The sequence below is a fragment of the Aphidius gifuensis genome, linkage group LG1, assembly GCF_014905175.1.
Source record: "Aphidius gifuensis isolate YNYX2018 linkage group LG1, ASM1490517v1, whole genome shotgun sequence".
Taxonomy (NCBI): Eukaryota; Metazoa; Arthropoda; class Insecta; order Hymenoptera; family Braconidae; genus Aphidius; species Aphidius gifuensis.
In genome coordinates this window covers 11,767,256-11,781,083 of record NC_057788.1, presented here as the reverse complement: position 1 = coordinate 11,781,083, position 13,828 = coordinate 11,767,256, and the positions used below count along the sequence as shown (strand labels likewise).

The 13,828-nt window shown below is 28.2% G+C and overlaps 1 non-coding gene across 1 annotated transcript; it reads right to left on the bottom strand.

Annotated features, from left to right (window-relative positions):
- Positions 1-7,999: 7,999 nt before the first annotated feature.
- Positions 8,000-8,118, bottom strand: LOC122847954. The gene has a single exon (XR_006373411.1). It is a non-coding gene; the product is annotated as a 5S ribosomal RNA (ribosomal RNA).
- Between the last annotated feature and the right edge of the window lie 5,710 nt (positions 8,119-13,828).

Here is a 13,828-nt window from a genome sequence, read left to right as displayed (position 1 = left end):
AAAGTAACATCCCGAGCGATATGTTGGAAACATGTCGAGGGGGGGGGGAGAGCTTAGGGCAAAAGAGCCGTAATAAAAAAAAAAAACGTCCAGCAAGATTATCCAGAAAACGTAGGTTGCCATCCACCCTCGTTGGACGATATCTTTTAGCCTTGGAAAAGTGCTTTTACTGCCACATACGTAAGTAGGTTTATATATCTATATACATATATGTTTGTGTGAGGGGAAAATATAAAAAAACGATATTATAGAGCAGCATTTATAGGAACCAACGCAATGACTTTCTTCTTCATGTACGTATATATTCACGTCTTCGATCCTGCACAGTTATATACGCCTAATTAACTTCTTTACTATTTTTTTTTTTTTTTTTTTTTATATTTTTTTTTTATTTATTTATTTATTTTTTTTAATTTCACAATAAAGTTATTGAAATGATCTGTACTATGATATTTCATTTCACAAACTTGTCAAGTCAAAGTTCAATTTTACCACCCTGTCAATCTACAAACTTTATATGTGTATGCGTGCATATGTGTTTCTCAAGTCAAGTGAGAATGACATGGATATAACAGCTGGATAAAGTACACCCTGGAGGAAAAATATTTGCTGTCGCTCGGATTGAATGTCGAGGGGTTTAGATTTCATTTATTTCATTTTTTTTTCCAGTGTATATATATGTATGCAAAAAAAAAAAAAAAAAAAAAAAAAAATGAGTCATTCGATTCCTCTTTCTTGTCGGAAGTTCTTTGACAATTGAGGAAATAAAAAATAATCATCATATTTAAAGGGTAAAATGTTTATGTGGTTTCAGTGGTCACGCCCAAATCTAGTGAGACCTTTTTAAGTGCTTAGATCATTTTAGCTTGTTTTTCAACTTGAAACCTGAAAAAAAAAACAAGTAGAATCAGGTCAGCCTTTTTTCAATCACTTATCTCCTCAACTAAATTGAAATTACTATAATAATTTAAAGTATCCTTCGAATAATAATAATACTGAAAATTGGAATGAAATATACGAAGAGTTGGTTACGCGGTAAATCACCAATCTATTCTATTTGAAATCACTCGAAATCAGGATAAAAAAAACCATGACATGCTTTTGTAAAAAGAATTACTCCGAAATGACTCTGTCGGGTTCTGCTTAGATCCAAAAACTACTCTGACCTACACCGAAATGACTGGGGATTACGTCTTGTAAAAAATATTTAATCCAAAATGGACTGATTGATATCTCAACCAAGCCATTTCTAGAGTGTCTTATACTTGGTCTTATACCTTTAAATTCATTTTGATTCGATTTATTATAAGATTAGATTAAAAGCTCACGAGTCTTTGACCAAATGATCACATTTGAATCGAGGTATATATCATTCAGAGTAAATCAGAGTCATTTCATAATCTGGTGAACTTAATCGGGAATGATTACTTTCACTAAGATTTATTAGTAAAAAAAAATTTCATTAACTTTTTAAAATCATTTGAGCTTTAATATTAAATTATGTCATATTGATTTTTTTTTTAATCAATAAAAAAATATTTATTCTCTAATTATAATAATATTTTTTGAAGCGAATGTAGTCAGTGTTTACAATATTATACATTTAGCTTGAAATTTTTTGAAATCATATAATTACAAAACAATTTTTTAGTCCCACGACAATACCTCATCGATAAAATATATATACATAATAATAAAATTGTCGTTTTTGGTTCATTTATATTATTTCAGTGTGTCACATTGAATAATGTTTGGTTGGTTGCTTACAAAATAATAATATATGCTTTTACTTGAAAATAAAATGAGGGATGGCTCAATGTAATGGGCAAAGTGTCAGACAATTTTTTAAGGAAAAAACGATATAGAGAAGGAGACAAAAGCATCCAAAGTGCACCATTCGTTTACATGCTTTGACAGGCCACAAGAGGATAACAAGAAAATACATGTTGTATATATATAATACAAGGTGTGAGTTTGCTGAGACTATTTCCGAGACTGTCTTTTTACTGATTAGATATGGATGCGGCAATACTATTTTCAGTTTTCTTACAAAATTATAAATTATGTATATCATCAACTCACTGAAAATAAAAAAGCGTAACTGCTTAGAAAAAATCTCTATAAATTATCATGCAATCATTTTTTTTTTTCATTTGTTTTCTACGTTGTTGAAACGAGAGAAAAAAAAATTAAAGTAACAGGAGTATGATTAGCGTTATACATGTAAATAACGAAAAATAAACATATTTCCATGAACGTGGCTCAAGGTAATTTGGGGAAATTATTTTCACCATGTTTGCGAAAAAATATAACAACTTTACACTAAATTTTTAACTGAGGATAAATTTTATATTTTTTTTCTGATTGAGCTATCAAACTTAAGCTTCAACGATGAGATAAATGTCATTTTATTTTATTAGAAATTTATAATATTTATTATAGCAAACAGAATAAATTAAGATGAAATGAAAAATAAAAATAAAGATATAAGGTTCAATATTTATATCGTTGTAAAAATGAATAAATTAAAATTCTGACGGTTATATATATATATAAAAGTATTTCACTACTGTATAGAAATTAATAGCTGACTTTTTTAATATTTTTAGATTTTTCTATAGTATAGAAAAATATAGAAAAGTGTATATCCATATATATGTACTATACAACCGAGCGAATTAGATGTTAGATAAGGCCTTCGGTGCTAATGACTGGAAACTTTTGAAACTCCAATTACACCCGGCGAAGGAGCGAAGAACCTCAGCACATATACAGCGTTTGGTCTACCTCTTTCTCATCCTCTTAGTTCTTTACCTCTCTTGGGGGCCACCCTCAAATAGTGCAGTCAGAAAAGATAGTGCCAAGCTTTACGACGTTAGTTGAGAATTTCGAGATTGAAAAGTCCTGCAAGAGCTGTAATCACAAAATAAAACGAAAAAAAGAAGGTCAACAAAATTAGCATGAGAAAGTATAAAGCAACTGTAAAAAAAAACTTGGGTTTTAATAGAGATTGTGTCTTTGGAAGAGTTTATTTTTTTTTTTTTTTTCATTCAAGAGAAATTCTATTTTATTTTCTTCAAAATCGTGTATAGATAGAAAAGTAATTTGAAAAGGTTTTTTGCGGTCTGTTTCCGTAAAATGAGAATCAAGACCCGTAATGATGTCCGGAAACGTTTGAATCAGAGGTTCAAATATATTTTATATATATATTTGACCAGACAGATCAGAGTTCTTTTTGAGATATCCTCAATTCATTTATTCTTCCATCATCAGCTTACCAAATTATTTCCAAATGAACAAAAAATTATATACACTCGCCTTATTTTCTCTCGATCAAATACGTTTTATTGACAAAAAAAAAGTAATAATAAAAAAAAAAAGCAAAGCGAAAAGCAAACTCTTTCAGTGGTAAAAGCATGAGTGTTTTTATTGGACACACACACATATAGACCGTCAGATTCAGTCTTACTCGACACTTAATCAACTATATATATATTTCTAACACAAATAATATAGATGTATATATATACACAGTAGAGTAAATCAAGTGGCCATATTACTTTACTTACACGACATTTATGAGGCCCATGAGTTTCTTTACTTAATTATTTATTATCCATTTATGGGTATCTATATATATTTTCATGGTTTTTTGACCGGCAGAAATCTTTTACATCAAGTGAATCAAGTTGGAACGTAAGTATATATATATATATGCTATAAAAACTAGGTAGATATATTTAGAGGTCCATATAGTAGCTTTTATTTTCAATGATGTATATATATAAAAGTATTATATTACCCTCGTGACCGTTAGACCTATCATGTACCACGTGTTACGTCTTTTTCGTATATTTTTTTTATTTGTGAAAATATATAATACAGCATAATATAAATATTTCTTAAATGTAAAAAATACAAAAATTAATGTGTCTGGAAATTTTTTATTGTATTTTAGTGTTTGAAAATAAAATAAAGAATAAAAAATAAAATAATATAACTGTACTTGAAGTACCATATCGAGTATTTGTTGACGAAATAATGAGAAAAATATTTTATATATATATAAGAGTCAAATAACTATAAAATTTTAGAAAAGATATTACGTGCAGAAACGTACTGACTTTTAATAGCAAGATTAAACTTATAAAAGAGATTATAGAGAAAAGATATTTTGATAAGTTTCATATATGAGTGGGAAAGTAGATGATTCATGTCTTTGATAGTACACAGTGTGACACTTAGATTAGAAATAGCACAACGGGTGAGTTTCTTCAAATACACTGAGATAACAATTTTTTCCATGAGTGAATAAACAATTTACTAAATTAATGTAATTTATTTTGTAGAAAATAATGTTGTTATAAATTTAGAAAAAAAAATAATCAAGATAAAAAATTATTAATAAATGAAAACAAGTATAAAACAACACTGAAAAATAAAATTTATTTCCTTGAGGCTATAAAATTTTTACACAAATAAAATTAAGTAATTAGTAATTACTATATATACAGCTGACAAAATCTGTTTCTTGAATTTTGTAGAAAAAGAGGTTTTTTTTTTTCGAACAAATTTTCATCAATTTAAGTCTATATGTTAGAAAAAAAATACAAAAAAAAATTCAATGCAATTCTTTTCTGTATGTACACAGTAAAAAAGATGGTTTTACACCAAACTTCCTTGGTTGACTACTGTCCACAGCTGACGCCATCAACTCGAGTTGATGCGCCTCAGTGCGATTGCTACTTGACTATATACTCGGAATTGTACCCTAACAAAAATACACTATATCCAACTTCTCAACGTTCTTTCCTTTTTTTTTTAACAATTTAAATTTCTATATTTACAATACATTGCGTTTACATGAGGTTATACAAGCTTTTTTATTTGCATCTTGTACTTGAATTGTCTACGAAAATAATTGACTAAATTAAAAATGAAAATCAATTGAATTTTCTTGATTTTAGATATTAACTATGTTCACTCCGCAACTCTGAACCAAGAAAATTTAATGTAGAACACGGATTTTAATTAGTATATTTTTTTCGTAGATGGTTCAAGTGTAAAATTTATGCTGTAAAAGTATATATTTTTTTTTCTCTTCTTTGAGGTGATTGGTACATTTCACAATCAATTTTCTTTATATATATATATATTTATATTATATATATTTAACGTAAAAGTGTTCCCCAATTAAAATGACTGAAATAAAATATACAATTTTGTGTCCCATTGGGTACTTCAACACACTCTCATCGTTTTTATTTTAATTTTACCTGGACGTGTTTTGCGACCACGATCGGATCGGAATCCAACGAAATAACGAAGAGTGGTTCATGACACGATGCATTTATTCAAGAGAGATGTGAAAATAAAATATAAATCATGTTTCAATTCATTTCCCGGCACGTGTAACCGGAAAATGTAACTGGCAAAAAAAAAATATATACATAGTGTTGTGAAATTGTCGTGTACATGTATTTAACTAGATTTTATAACAGACCCACCCGGGGGACAGGTCGAAACAGTCGATCAATGTCGACAATTTTCCGTCGTGGCTGGAGTGAGTGAATTGGCATTAGTGAAAAGTAAATTTCATAAAAATAAAATTAACAAAAAAAAAATAATAATAATAATAGTCATGATAAATAATAATAGAGTTAAAGAGTGGTTAAAAGTATTGGTAAAATATTTTTTTTTATATCCAATCATGATGATAAAGTGATTAATTTTTTTTTCCTGTTATGGCAAACTAATAGGATCAACGATTTTTCATTTGAAATTATAAAATCTAAAAATTAACAATCAATTCTTTTTTGTTTGTATAATAATAATAGTTATTATTTTTTTTTTTTTTATCACTATTTCGAGATGTTCCTATACAGCTACATATATAATGGGCTTGTACTTGGAATAGAATTAATAACAAAATAAGGTTTTTTTTTTTTAATAAATTTGTTTTTACTCATCAAAAAATTTAATTGATTATTATGAGTAATTAATGAATGAATATACGAATATCAATGTTATTAATAATAAATTAATTTATATATTATGAGAAAAGTTGTTTATGAACACATGATTTATATTTGTTTAAAAAAATAGTGATATCAATAAACATATTGATGAAAGTTAGTAACTTTCAAATTGCAGGAAGATTTGTAATTTTTTTTATAATCTGAAAGTTACTTTGTATACCCTCGACATCATAAATAATTACCATTAAACATTTTTAAATTTTCATAAAGTACTCATTGTAAATATATTCAACTTCTTTTTCTAGCTCTTTAATCGGGTATTTTGAAACACTATTTTTATGTCTGACTGAACTCTGAGATGTTCTACTTATGTTGCTAAAATCACAGTTATTGGCATTTCATTAATTTGAATTAGGTAAAAGAATGTCTTTTAAACTTACCCAAGTAAAAATATCGATTATCAGACATCCTCGTTTAATTAAATAATTTTTGAACGTTATAATCAATTTTATTTTTTTTTTTTACGCAATGTTTTTGCAAATAATTTTACAACGCAGTACACGCAATGCATAAAATCCTGACAACGGTCAACGACTGACAACAGCAATAAGGGCTGGGGAAGCAGCAAAGCTGTGAGTATTATACAGACGCACGGACCCACCATAGAATAGCCCCCCAGACGTCTACATAGGATTGCGTTCCGGTAGGGGACCGCGGTCCACCAAAAATAGGTGTGGTTTATCATGGTGAATATAATTTTGCTGTAGTGTCAGCACTGCTATGTATCACAAAACGTAAACAAAAGTAAACACTAAAATTATATCTAAAATATTACAAAAAAAACAAAAATATTAATTTGGCATAAAAAAAAATAGTCAATCAAAATGGTAGGTGTATATTGTTGTTATCTCAATTATTTAGCCCGTAAATTGTATTTTTTTCAAAGTTAATGCTTTAAAAGAGTGTACATAAGACTGGTTATTTTTTTGGGATTCCTAGGGAGATTTTTAATTTTTATGGATCCACTCTGATTATGGCCAAAAAAAGCCGCGGTCCCCTTACTGGAATGCCTCCTAGTAAAGCTGGTTATGATCGTATACAGTTTTTTGGGTGCGTTCCGTGGCTACCCATTCCGTACGAACTTCAAAATGGCGACGAAAATAATGAAAAATATAATAATATTAAAAGTTACTATGATATAAGCCAGAGAGAAGTCCAGCACCCGTATTCACGGGGCAAAATTGTTCTCATTAGGGCTTTTTTTTCCGCTGATGGCACTTGACAAAATTTTTTTTATATAGATTTCACATAGAAAAGCTTCACAAACGCCACCATCGGAAAAAAACGCCCTAATGAGAACATCCTCTGAATACGGGTGCTGAGATTTATAGAAATTTCAAATATTAAGTATTACCATTTTTTTCAGATGTAAGCCGACAGAGTTTCTATTTAGTTATTTAAAATTTATCAAATAAATTGGCTATTGTTAAATTTTATCAGATAGTTTGTAAACAAAAAAAATCAGGTCTACCACAACAAAATATCAGAAGATTTTCAAACTCCGCCATTTTGAAGTTCGTACAGAATGGGTAGCCACGGAAGGCACCCTAGTTAACATTATCAGAAACTGTTTCCAATGGTTTCCAGTAAATTTCTAGAAATGTTTTAGTAAAAATTACCGGAAATTGTTTCCAGAAAAAAACAGAGGCAACTTTCGTTTTCTACTCGAGTGTTTCGTTTACTCTTCACGTCAGTTCACCTCAACCGTTAGGGCGCGTGTGAAATTGAGTTTACAATGCATGAGTGATATAAAATTGATTTTCAGTAGCCACAGTTAGAAAACTGTTAAATACTCTAAATCCATAAATAAAAACTCAGAAAGATAAAGGCTCAAAAATATATATCACTTTATAAACATTGGGATAAGCGTTATGGTCAAAGCGTTCCGATGTCCCGAGATGACCCTGTGAAAATCACGCAAAAATTCTCTCAGAAACTTCATTTAAAAACGACAAAAAGAATGCCAACAGCACGTGGTGTTCCCAAGCGGTCACCCATCCAAGTACTAACCACGCTCAGCCCTGCTTGACTTCGGTGATCGGACGAGAACCGGTACGTTCAGGGCGATGTGGCCGTTGACACCAACCGGCGACAAAATACCCATCAAATGAAAAAAGCACTTGTTAAAAATAATTCAAAAAATGAGACATTATTCTCATTGCATCCGAATGATTTTTTTAATTACATTCTATTATCTCATTATTGATAATACACATAATTGTTTGACAATAGAAAATGTATAGATATTAACTCAAATCGTAAATCCATTGTAAATAATACAAAAAAATTTATACAGTCATCGAGAATTATGTATATTTTAGTAATTACATTAATCAAAACTTTAAAAAACAAGTTTATTTATAAATAAAATAAGAAGTAAAAAAGAAATTTTTTTATTTTTCGATAGTATTCCAAGTGAACGAAATTGAATTTTCTTTCAAAGCGAAAACTCAATTCCGACACGCAGCCGATTAACACGTGACTTGCATTGCCAATGCTTTTATTTATTTTCTCTGATGTTTTTTCTTTATAGTTGATTTTATTGTTTTCGATTCTTTTTTTTTTGTTTGACCACCTACAATTTAAAAAAAAGAGAACAAAAAAACAACGCTTTTGTCGACTTGACTCAACTCAACTTCACTCTCACCTCTATTTCATTCTCCATCTCGTTTCCAACGATATAATAAAATCGGCACGCGTCCTACATATAATTCACCTTGAATTCATTTATGTTTAAAAAACGTTTTTTTTTGTTATGGATATTTTCAATATTCATATGACGCTTCTAAGGTTTAAAAATAAATAAAAAACTATATAATTTAAGTTTTCAAGAGTTTGTTGAGTGACATTGGAGTTAGGGGTGAGAAAATGATAGTCATATATAATCTCTAATCCAAATCAATCACAGTGGCTACTTAGATAAGAAATCACTCTTCTCAATTCGTCTCTTGAGTTGTAAGAAAAATACTATAGATCTATAAGTAAATATTCAAATCACATAATTAATAGTTAACTTGACAAAACTCAAAAAATGAATCTCTGGTGAACTATTTCCACCAATAGAGATAACAAATACACTGAGATAACAATTTTTTCCATGAGTGAATAAACAATTTACTAAATTAATGTAATTTATTTTATAGAAAATAATGTTGTTAAGTTTAGAAAAAAAAAGTAAAAAATTCATCAATTTATTGAGGTAAGAATATTGTACAATCTAATGAAATTTAGATTATATTTATAACATTAATTAATTAATTATTAATTATTTTTGTATATTTTCGTGTTTGTTATAGAAATCAAAAGTTCAAAAGTGCATTATCTTTCTAATCATCCACTCAGCTATCACATAACCTATTACATTTAATTATTCTTTGTTATAAAATTATTTATCGGTATTATTATTATTATTGTTAATATGAATATTTTTGTTTATTGTTCAATGATTAGAGATAATCAAACTTAAGTGTGTCGATAATCAACCTGAATTTATTTCAAATCTAATCATTGGACAATGAAAAAAAATAAAATTTTTTCTCGTTAAATTTTTTCCTTTTATTTAATTATTTATCGGTATTATTATTGTTATTATTATTAATATTTTTGTTTATTGTTCTAAAATTAGAGATAATCAAACTTATAATTGTGTCGATTATCGAACCGAATTTATTTCAAATCTAATTGAACAATAAAAAAAAATAATCGAAAATATATATAGGTAGTTTATCCTTTCTTTTTCTTTTCCTCCTTCTCTTTCTCTCTCCTTTTCTTTTCCTATGATAATTATTATTAACTTCAATCATTCATCATGGCTACTGCAATGAAAAACTCAAGTGATGAAGATTATCGTGAATTTCATAAAAACAATGAAATATTTACTGATGCAATCGACATTAGCTGGGGTCTATTACGAAAATATAACTTTTGTTTTGGCACCTCTAATGAGAGGGTATCTCGTATGTCTGCTTATCTTGGCGTTGAGATATTTGAAGCCATAAAAAATATAAGAGAAAAATTTATGAATGTTTTCTTCAATTTTGTGTTGTCTGCAACTGGAATTGGAGGTTTTAAATACTTTTTATGATTTTTTTTGTTGCCATGAAAGTTATGAAAATCGCGTTGTTGATGTTTAGTTTTTGATTTTTTAAATTTTTTGTTGTTTGCAACTGGAATTGGAGGTTTTGAATACTTTTTCTGATTTTTTCGTGATGATGGTGTCATTGGCATGCTCTGGCTTCTTACTCTTGTCTTAGACAATGAACTTTTTGGTGTACTTGTACATGTCAATCTGTAAACAGTTTATCATCATGAAATTTTTATCTTTAAAAAGATAATAAATTATTTAACAATATTAATGAAAGAAATACTAACGTAATTGATTGCACTGATGGCTGTTGGCCATTTCCTATTAATTGTAAAAGTGCATATTTATTTTGCATAGCACCATTATTTTCAACTGCAGATGGTCTCTATTGGAAAAAATTTCCTCCACCAACTTCAACTTCATCATTATGTTTTAAAGTTTCACCAGAATATGGTTGTCTGTTTGATTTTACTGATGAACTTCTGCTATAATTGGTTACGTATTTTCTACTGTCTCCTGAAAAATAGCGACAAATATTTATTCATTAACCATCTAATTAAAAATCATATAAATTATATTAAATTAAACTTACTACTTCTTTTTTTGTCTGACTTTTTCTTATTTTTTCGTTGATTATTGATTGGTGTTTCATTTGATTTATCATTATTGCATTTTCTCGGCTGCCAATTTCTTGCTTTTAAATCAATAATATCTAGAAGCATAAATTCAATTCTTCTGCTCATATTACTGAGTTTAGTTAACTCATTTATTGTTGAAAAATAGCGACTCAGATGATTTTCACTTGTCTTTAATTTTTTACCAATTGTTGTTAATAATGTACACAGATATTCAAGTCTTACGTCATCTGGTGTTGTTAATTGTATGTATTAATAACACCATTTTCAAGAAGTCCTTGATTAAATAATTTACCAATGAATTGTATATTACCAATTGATTTTTGACGTGAATGACGATCATTATCCGTCAATGAATTTATCAATTCTTTTTTAATTTTAATTTCAAGTTCATGACTTTCTTTAATTTCTTCAAGTTGAGCATCAAATGAAACTCTGTCAAGAATATTATTTTCCAATACAATTTGACAACGTGCTATTAATAAGCCAAGATACTTTCCAGTGTTCTGTTCCATCACTTCATCACACACATCAATATAATATTCATATTTCTAATTTCTACAAACTACCATGACTACAATACTTTAATTTAAATTAACAGGTCAAGATCTACTAGTGCTATTAAAAAGTACAGGCCAGAAGACAATACTTATGGTAAGTTTCAGAAAACATAAAGATGTTGATATACAATTAATTAATAAAATATTTTACAGACAACAACAGTGGTTCACGAAATAGTTGTCGACAATATCAGACTAGTAGTGATTCACGTGAAAATTTGAAGACAACAACAAGAAGTCAAAGCATGTCAATACCACCACAACAATTAGTGGAACGAGAAAATGAATGGAACTCAGAAACCTACCAGGAAAATGATGTATATAATGATGATATTTCAACAGAAAACCTTTATAAAAAAATACGTGGTATATTAAACAAATTAACACCACATAATATTGATAAAATTGTTGATTTAAACATTGATTCACAAGAAAGACTGCAAGGTATTGTTAATTTAGTTTTTAAAAAAGCCATTGATGACCCAAATTATGCATTTGCAATCATGTGTAGACAATTAGTAAATATGCATTATATTGATGCACATGAAGATGATGGAACAGAACAAGGAAAGTATCTTGGCTTATTAATAGCACGTTGTCAAATTGTATTGGAAAATAATATTCTTGACAGAGTTTCATTTGATGCTCAACTTGAAGAAATTAAAGAAAGTCATGAACTTGAAATTAAAATTAAAAAAGAATTGATAAATTCATTGACGGATAATGATCGTCATTCACGTCAAAAATCAATTGGTAATATACAATTCATTGGTAAATTATTTAATCAAGGACTTCTTGAAAATGGTGTTATTAATACATACATAGAAAATTTATTAACAACACCAGATGACGTAAGACTTGAATATCTGTGTACATTATTAACAACAATTGGTAAAAAATTAAAGACAAGTGAAAATCATCTGAGTCGCTATTTTTCAACAATAAATGAGTTAACTAAACTCAGTAATATGAGCAGAAGAATTGAATTTATGCTTCTAGATATTATTGATTTAAAAGCAAGAAATTGGCAGCCGAGAAAATGCAATAATGATAAATCAAATGAAACACCAATCAATAATCAACGAAAAAATAAGAAAAAGTCAGACAAAAAAAGAAGTAGTAAGTTTAATTTAATATAATTTATATGATTTTTAATTAGATGGTTAATGAATAAATATTTGTCGCTATTTTTCAGGAGACAGTAGAAAATACGTAACCAATTATAGCAGAAGTTCATCAGTAAAATCAAACAGACAACCATATTCTGGTGAAACTTTAAAACATAATGATGAAGTTGAAGTTGGTGGAGGAAATTTTTTCCAATAGAGACCATCTGCAGTTGAAAATAATGGTGCTATGCAAAATAAATATGCACTTTTACAATTAATAGGAAATGGCCAACAGCCATCAGTGCAATCAATTACGTTAGTATTTCTTTCATTAATATTGTTAAATAATTTATTATCTTTTTAAAGATAAAAATTTCATGATGATAAACTGTTTACAGATCGACATGTACAAGTACACCAAAAAGTTCATTGTCTAAGACAAGAGTAAGAAGCCAGAGCATGCCAATGACACCATCATCACGAAAAAATCAGAAAAAGTATTCAAAACCTCCAATTCCAGTTGCAAACAACAAAAAATTTAAAAAATCAAAAACTAAACATCAACAACTCGATTTTCATAACTTTCATGGCAACAGAAAAAATCATAAAAAGTATTCAAAACCTCCAATTCCAGTTGCAGACAACACAAAATTGAAGAAAACATTCATAAATTTTTCTCTTATATTTTTTATGGCTTCAAATATCTCAACGCCAAGATAAGCAGACGTACGAGATACCCTCTCATTAGAGGTGCCAAAACAAAAGTTATATTTTCGTAATAGACCCCAGCTAATGTCGATTGCATCAGTAAATATTTCATTGTTTTTATGAAATTCACGATAGTCTTCATCACATGAGTTTTTCATTGCAGTAGCCATGATGAATGATTGAAGTTAATAATAATCATTATAGGAAAAGAAAAGGAGAGAGAAAGAGAAGGAGGAAAAAAAAAAGAAAGGATAAACTGCCTATATATATTTTCGATTATTTTTTTTTATTGTTCAATTAGATTTGAAATAAATTCGGTTCGATAATCGACACAATTATAAGTTTGATTATCTCTAATTTTAGAACAATAAACAAAAATATTAATAATAATAACAATAATAATACCGATAAATAATTAAATAAAAGGAAAAAATTTAACGAGAAAAAATTTTATTTTTTTTCATTGTCCAATGATTAGATTTGAAATAAATTCAGGTTGATTATCGACACACTTAAGTTTGATTATCTCTAATCATTGAACAATAAACAAAAATATTCATATTAACAATAATAATAATAATACCGATAAATAATTTTATAACAAAGAATAATTAAATGTAATAGGTTATGTGATAGCTGAGTGGATGATTAGAAAGATATCGCACTTTTGAACTTTTGATTTCTATAACAAACA